The sequence below is a fragment of the Myotis yumanensis genome, unplaced genomic scaffold (assembly GCF_028538775.1).
Source record: "Myotis yumanensis isolate MYYU_CA2020_CCGP unplaced genomic scaffold, mMyoYum1.0.hap1 SCAF_11, whole genome shotgun sequence".
Taxonomy (NCBI): Eukaryota; Metazoa; Chordata; class Mammalia; order Chiroptera; family Vespertilionidae; genus Myotis; species Myotis yumanensis.
In genome coordinates this window covers 63,329,141-63,337,135 of record NW_027223762.1, presented here as the reverse complement: position 1 = coordinate 63,337,135, position 7,995 = coordinate 63,329,141, and the positions used below count along the sequence as shown (strand labels likewise).

Below are 7,995 nucleotides of genomic sequence, written 5' to 3'. Positions count from 1 at the left end.
TATGTGCTGGGAGGAGGGACTGACGTATGGAGGGGGGTTGCAGGGTTAAGAACCATGGAAGAAAAATTGCTAGATTGTCTTAGACCAGTCAGGTGTGACTCTGTTTACCCCTGCTTTGTGCTTATGAACTTTCTGTGAGGTTCTAAGGTAACACTGTTTTGCTATAAAAATCATAATGCACACTTGCTCTTTGCCACATGCCATGAGGCTTCCCAGAGGGGGAAGGTACAGGCTATGGTCAGCTGGCCAGCCTAATAAAAGGCTTTCAAATTTAAATTCTGAGTCGGTGGTCTATCTCCTTGAGCCAACCCATAACAAAGCTGGGTTCTCCATCCAGGGCTAGGAGTCACATGGGGGGGGGGAGGGGGGGCGGTGTGTGTCTGTGAAGCTCAGAAATTGCACGCCATGTCTCTGTGAGGACCTCCATGTCTTTCCTGCACTTTTCACAGGGTCTGGGCCTACAGGGTGAAAGCACGGGCACAGAGGAAATCAGCGCGCCCCTCTCCGCCCCAATCCCACGGGGAGCGAGCAAAACCAGCCTGGAAGTGCGGCAGTTCAGGGTGGAGGCAGCTCAGGCTCGTAGTGACAGGACCCGGCGCAGACGGAGAGGCAGGGACGGTCCTGTCACAGCTCAGACTCCAGCTGACCGGGTCCTGGTTCTGGCTCCACGCTGCGCTGGGGACGGAGGCGGTACCGGCGGGCGGCCCCAGCAGCCTCCCCGAGGCGAGCAGAGGCCGGACCGCGGACTGGGGCGCCTCCCGCGAGACCCGGTCCTTCCAGGCCCCGCCCCCGGGCCCGGCGCAAAGCAGGACGGGACACTAAGACGGGTCCCGTCGTTTGGTTTTAGAGCGGGAGCCAACGCCCGCGGTCCTCAGCTGCCGCTCGCTGTTTCCCGGGAGCGGGGGACGGAGCGGGAGGAAACGCTGCGGCGGCGGCGGAGTCCCCGTGACCGACTCTGCTGTGGCCCCGGGGGCGCAGCCGGGCTCCCGCGCCTCACGCGTCCCGAGTGACTCAGGTGAGGCCGGGCCGGCGGCGCTGCTGGTCGCCGCGTGTCCCTGACCCCGCACCCGACCGCCCCGGGCGGCGTGGCCTGGGGGCTGGGCTCCGCGGCGCCCCTTCCCGCACCGCCCCCCGGCCTCCTTCCGAGCTGAGCGCGGTGTCCGGGCGGGCCCGCCCCGCAGCCGGCGCCGCCTGAGGTCCCGGCTCAGCCCGCGGGTCTCGCCGACCCTGAGGCCCCTAACGGGGCCCTTCCGCCCGACCCGGTTCCGGTGCCCCTGGCAGGTCCTTGTTCCCAGGAAGCGAGGCCGCGGTCTCCATGCGAGCGCATCAGTTCAACGCGGTGCTGTTACAGGGGCCCCGGGAAGCGCGCACACAGATGGGACTGAAAAGATCTAAATATACTAATCAGCACAAAGTGGTCATTGTTCTGCGCAGGCGATTCTTTAATCACTGATTCTGTGGCTTCCTCTCAGAGTGTTAGTATGTTGGTTATCCTGTTGACTAGAATATAGGAAGACCGGCTGGATTTTGTGGGTTTTTTGTGTAAGTTTTATAAGGCTATGTGGGGTGCACAGTCCTCTGCCAGGGGCTGTACCCCCGTGGACGCCGGGTAGTAGACAAAGAAGACATGAGAAGACAGAGGCATATAGGAGAGTCTTTTTAAAAGAAAAATTTACATTTTTTTACATAGAGGAAGGGAGAGGGATAGAGAGTTAGAAACATGAGAAACATCAATCAGCTGCCTCCTGCACACTCCCTACTGGGGATGTGCAGCAACCAAGGTACATGCCCTTGACGGGAATCAAACCTGGGACCCTTCAGTATGCAGGCCCATGCTCTATCCACTGAGCCAAACCGGCTAGGGCAGGAGAGTCTTTTTTGCAGGCCATGTAGCCATTGCTAACAAGGAGCCAGCAGACAAAACAGTTCTTCAAAGTAGCTTCACACAGTGGCTGGGCCAAGCAGCCCTTGCTAATACAGTAGCAAACAGGAGCCATACCAAGCAGACGCGCACCGGCTGGTTAGTAACACCTTTATACTAACTTAGACACAAAGGCTTCCTGCGAAATAGTGACATCAGTATTTGGGTTATAGTAAGGTACTCCTGCCCAGTGTGTTCAGTACAATCTCTGTGTCTTTGCTTAGATTGGCCTTGAACATCCTGATTAGGGTTCTCCTGCTCAGATTGGCCTTGAACATCTGGCGTACTCGGATTAGGCTCCCACAGGCACTATCTCAGTCATGGCCCAGGTTTAAGTGTTCTCAAAACTGACTGATCAGAAGGAGGAAAAAGTGTCATGAATGTGACATAACCGTTATCTCAGGAATAACTTAATTCACAGAAAACATAACTGCAAGCCTGAGGAGCTGCATGGGAACCACAGGCTCAGATATTTCAGCCAAGAAAGCTGCTGGTGCCAAAAAGACCTCAGAGGAGAAACAAAATCAAACTGTTTGTGATGTGAAAGCCATTTCAAACACTGTTTTTAAAGGTTGTCTAGTGCTGACATGAATGTTTGTTTTTATTCCTGTATTTGAGGATTGCAGCTTAACTGCTATGCCACAAAACCGTTTTTCATATAAGAGTTGTCTCTGAGACCGAACTGGCATCCACCTTCTACAGTGTCCGAATTTGACTGGCTGTCAGTTACTGTTCGTAGAAATGTTCTGGAAGTAAGGGGTGAGGGCTGTTTCCACCCACAGCTCATCCACTTCTTTGTAGTAATAAGCTGAACTGTAGTAGATGATGTTCTTTCAAAGCTGGAACTGTTAAGTTTGCAAACAAGCATGACTGTTCCATTGCCAATTATTTTATTCATGCCTTGGTCTTTTGGGTTTGCACCAGAAATTGGAATTGCTTGCCATTATATGTTTAGGTGGATTGAGGCTCAAAATTAATGATGACATTTAATAGTTTCTTAAAGCATCAAGTGGTTCAACTTTTGATGAATTAAAAATGATATGTAGTTTTTGTTTCATTTCAATATGCCACTGTTCTGTTAGGTGTGCTTTTTATTTATTTATTTATTTATTTATTTATTAAAATATATTTATTGATTTCAGAGAAGAAGGGAGAAGGAAAGAGAGATAGAAACATCAATGATGAGAGAGAATCATTGATCGGCTGACTCCTGCACACCCCCTACTGGGGATCGAGCCTGCAACCCAGGCATGTGCCCTCGGCCGGAATCGAACCTGGGACCCTTAAGTCCGCAGGCCGACACTCTATCCACTGAGCCAAGCCGGCCAGGGCTAGGTGTGCTTTTTAAATGTTGTTCCAGCATTTGAACAGAAATGCCCTTAAATATTGAGAGCCATTTACTGTAAAGTAAAACTTGTCTAAATCCTTAAATTCGAAATGTGGAGAAATTAGTGAGTAGTAGTAGGAAATGTAGGATCAATATTGTCGGACATAAGTGTTTATCTCTCAGCCCAGTGATTTCCTACAGTTGATTTTGTCAGCAACTAACATGTAGCTGTAATGTTAATTATGTACTGATAGTGTAAGGTAACTATGAAATGGTAACTAATTACCTGAAAGAATCAGATCTGGAATGCCCTTTGATGTTATGATTACTTGTACACCTACAATGTGATAGGATTGTATGACACTCATCTAAGGATTAATGGCTCTTCTGTAAACTTCTGATAATTTTCTTCTCATTTTGATTCCACCAGCTGGCCAGAATGTGTTTGAATTCATACAGAAATAATGTTGATATCTGAAAGCCATGTTGAACTTCTCTGAAGAAAGGGCAACAATGATTGCAGCTGTGGATTTGCAGAAATTTGTTCCTTTCTGTCGAGACCACTGCAAACACCACCCTGATGCTTTGAACCTTCAGCTTCGGCAGCTGCAGCCAGCCTCTGAGTTGTGGTCGTCTGATGGTGCTGCTGGCTTGGTGGGATTCCTGCAGGAGGTTACACTCCACGAAAAACAGAAGGTTTTATTAAGATTCTCAGTTTGCTTTTGAAATGTAGAGAGATTCGATCTACTTGTAATTTAAGGCTACCCAGGTGCAACTGAGAAATGAGTATGATGCTACTTCTAGGGTATAGGTTAAGATTTGCTAATTTTTATCAAAGCTAAAAATAATGACCTTAATTGTATTATAGTGTCATGGCTGTTTAGACATATAACTCAGGGATTTATAATGAGAGTCACTATGATTATGGTCCATTTAAATCTCTTTTTCTTCACTTAGTATGTGGAACCAGATTTCATGTTATTTGATGGTTAGATAGTAGAGTTAGCAATGGTCCCTTGCTGCCAAAAACTTACATGTTTCTAGAGGAGAAAAGAAATGCCACATAAGTAGATACAGTACTAGTTTTTAAACAGGGGAATGAGAAGTAAGTGCATGTTAAACAGTCAGTCTTTCTCATCTTAATTCCATTTCTGTATCCCTTTTGGGATACCAAAATTTCCAGGAGCGGAAGTCTGTAGTTAGGAATCCAAACCTTTCTCTGCCCTGTTCATTTTGATGGTTGGCACAAGGGCAGGAAGGTGAATGTATATGCAGTTGTGAAGCAGGGAAATCTGCATGGTGGGTAAGCTCCCCCCCAGTGTCCCATGTGCACTTCACTGCCCCCTCTGCTTCACCCCCCATATGCTTAATATGTCTTCAGTCTCCCAAGAATGTTGGCTTAATTTTTGGATATATAGATAAGCTCTAATTTTTGTTTATATTTTTGGCAGCATAAAATGGTAATGTAATAATAAAATACTTAATATAGAGAATTCTTGAGGTAAATTCTCATTTTTGAAATCCTGTAAGATATAGTATGATACATACACCCACACCCCCTCCTCTGTTAATCAGTGGCACCAAACCTAAGAGTTGGGCTTGGACTGAGTCTTACTCCACAGACAGAGAGTAGGAGACTTGTATCTGGATTGCTGTTCAATTTGAATTAATAAATCTTGCTCCATAATGTTGCAAAAGAAATAAAAACTGCTTAAACATGTCTTATGTATGTAAATTTTTAAGGAAAGCTGGCAGTTAAGGAGAGGCGGAAGTGAAATTGGAGAAGTGGATTATGACAAGGAACTCTATGTGGCTGGAAATATGGTGATCTGGAGCAAAGGAAGTACAAGCCAGGCATTGGCTCTTTACAAGGCCTGTACAGTTAATAGTCCTGTTCAACAGGTGAGTTGATTTGAATTTTAGTATTTGATTGATTATTGAGTAATTTTTTAAAAAACAAAGCTTTTATTTTAAAATTTAACAGAAATAATAAAAACAAAATATAATGATCCCAGTAGTTAGATATTTGTTTTAACATGTAGTGAAGATAATGGCAGGGAAATAAACATTTAATTTATTTTCTGTATCATTTTTTTACACTGTTCTTTGTCAATTTAATGGTAATGTTTAAACACTTGAGTAATTCAATTAGTTATTGCCAAAAAATGTATAAGACTTAAATTTAAGGGTATAAGAATATATTAGCACATGATTATATTTGGTTGCAAAGTGTTGAATAAGTAAAAATCAGGTTCATAGTAAAAATACTCAGAGAGTAAGGGAAAGGAAAAAAAAAATCTAATTTGCTGTCATTGCACACGCTCGGGTTACTGGCTCGATCCCCAGTAGGGGGCATGCAGGAGGCAGCTGATCAAAGTTTCTCATCATTGATGTTTCTATCTCTTCCTCTCTGAAGTCAATGAAAATATATTTGTATATGTATTTATATTTCATAAATTTATATATAAATTTAAATGTATATTTATATGTAAACTACACATATTTCTAACTGATTATAAAAAAGAGTAAAAACAAATAAAAATTAGTAATTAAAGGGACAGAATTAAGCATTTGCCCTGCCTTTTTAGGAAGCCTTGCAGTTCATCTCCAGTTAATAAAGGAAAACCCTTATTTAAAGAAGAATACCAGCTAATAAATATAGAAGGAATGGTAGAATTTGAAAATCGCTATTCTGTGTAGCCTCTTATTCCAGTGTAACCTCTTTTTCAGACAAGGATTGTAAATGGGATAGTGATGCCATTGCGTGAAAGGTGTTAGCATGGCACCAAGGTGTCACCCAAAGTGAAGAAACAAATGCATCTCTACTTTGAAGCTGCATGTTGTTCTCCACCTCCACAACCTGGTGGGTTTACCATCACTAATAGGGGACAGAGGACTCTTTTATACCTACAGCTGTAATGTGGCATGGAGACATGATGTCATCTACTCAGTTTTCTACCCCAGAATATTTGACATGAATATGTAGACCTACCTTCCAGTTATAGGAAGTATGGGGGCTAGAGGATCAGTTTGTAAAATGAGATGAGGAATAGGTGGAGGTATGGATGAAACAAGAACCACCAGAAATTGAGAATTATTGAAGCTGGCTGTTAGAGATTTATTATGTTACTCTGTTTACTTTGTATATATTTGAAATTTTCTATAATAAAGACTTAAAGAAAAAAACACTATGAGATACAATTAGACAGATCCAGAATATGGGATAGTCTACATTCTGGTCTCCTTAAAGAGTTAGTCATGGAGGGGGACAAAAGGTGGAGCCTATTCTAGGTTAAAAGGACATCACCAAATGCAATATTTTTTACACCATGTTGAATGAGCTTTGATTGAGTCCTGGTTCTAGAAAATTGTCTTAAAAAAACATTTTGGGGAAAATTTGAAAAAGTTGCAAATGGACTAAATATTAGGTGATGTTAGAAACATTTTCTTAGGCAAGATGATGGTTTTGTGGTGTATAGGAGAAAATATTTATTTTGGGGAAATGCATGATGAAGTCATGATGTGGGGGATTTTCAGGTAGTCAGCACCCCCCACTCAAATCCCTCACATGCACATAAGCAGATATGGCATAATGGTAACCACTGTTAGATTTATTTGTTTATTTTTAAAACATTTTTTATTGATTTTAGTGAGGAAGGGAGAGGGAGAGAGAGGAACATCAGTAACATCAATGGTGAGAAGAGAATCATTAATCAGCTGTCTCCTGCATGCCCACTACTGGGGATTGAGCCCGCAACCTGGGTATGTGCCCTTGACTGGAATCAAACCCAGGACCAGGCGGCAGGCCAATGCTCTATCCACTGAGCCAAACCAGCTAGGCCTTAACAACTGTTAGATTTAAATGAAACAGGTGTTCACTGTATTATTTCAACTTTTCTTACTGAATATTTTTAGAATAAAAAGTTTTGGGGCGGGGGAGAATATATTTATAGCAGTTGAATTAATTGTTGGGCTATTGACAAGAGATTTCAAGACTTTTTGACTAATGTTAAATTCCTTAGTGATAAGCACTGCAATCTTGGTACCTGGACATTGCTTTTTTGTGTTTTCCCCCATTAACTGATTCCTGATGAACATTGTACCCTTCTAACAATATACTGGGAACTGAATTATTCCTAAACTGAATTATTTCTAAACTTGAGGGCATGTGTAAAAGCATTTTTGTCCAGGAGTGTTGAAGCCAGTGACCATTTTTTAAAAAATATATATTTTTATTGATTTCAGAGAGGAAGGGAGAGGGATAGAAAGATAGAAACATCAATGATGAGAGAGAATCATTGATCGGCTGCCTCCTACAGGCCCCCTACTGGGGATCGAGCCCGCAACCCGGGCATGTGCCCTTGACTGGAATCGAACCTGGGACCCTTCAGTCTCCAGGCTAATGCTCTGTCCACTGAGCCAAACCAGCTAGGGCACCGGTTACCATTTTGATATTTCCCCCCCCCCTCACCCGCCCATGTAACCATATGGTTAGTGTAGTTGTGAAAGTGGCATGACGATATCCAACAAGTGTTTGTTTGTTTTTTTAAATATGTATTTTTATTTTTCAGAGAGGAAGGGTGAGGGAGAGAAAGATAAAAACATTAATGATGAGAGAGAATCATTGACTGGCTACCTCCTGCACAACCCACACTGGGGATTGAGGCTGCAAGTCAAACATATGCCCTGACCTGGAATCAAACTGTGACCTCCTGGTTCATTGGTCGATGCTTAACCACAGAGCCAT

The 7,995-nt window shown here is 43.5% G+C and overlaps 1 long non-coding RNA gene across 1 annotated transcript; it reads left to right on the top strand.

Moving 5' to 3' along the window:
* The first annotated feature begins 841 nt into the window (after window positions 1-841).
* On the top strand, window positions 842-7,657 carry LOC139020117 (uncharacterized). The gene is made up of 4 exons (XR_011473193.1): window positions 842-1,015; window positions 3,679-3,944; window positions 4,992-5,150; window positions 5,979-7,657. It is a non-coding gene; the product is annotated as an uncharacterized lncRNA (long non-coding RNA).
* Window positions 7,658-7,995: the final 338 nt, after the last annotated feature.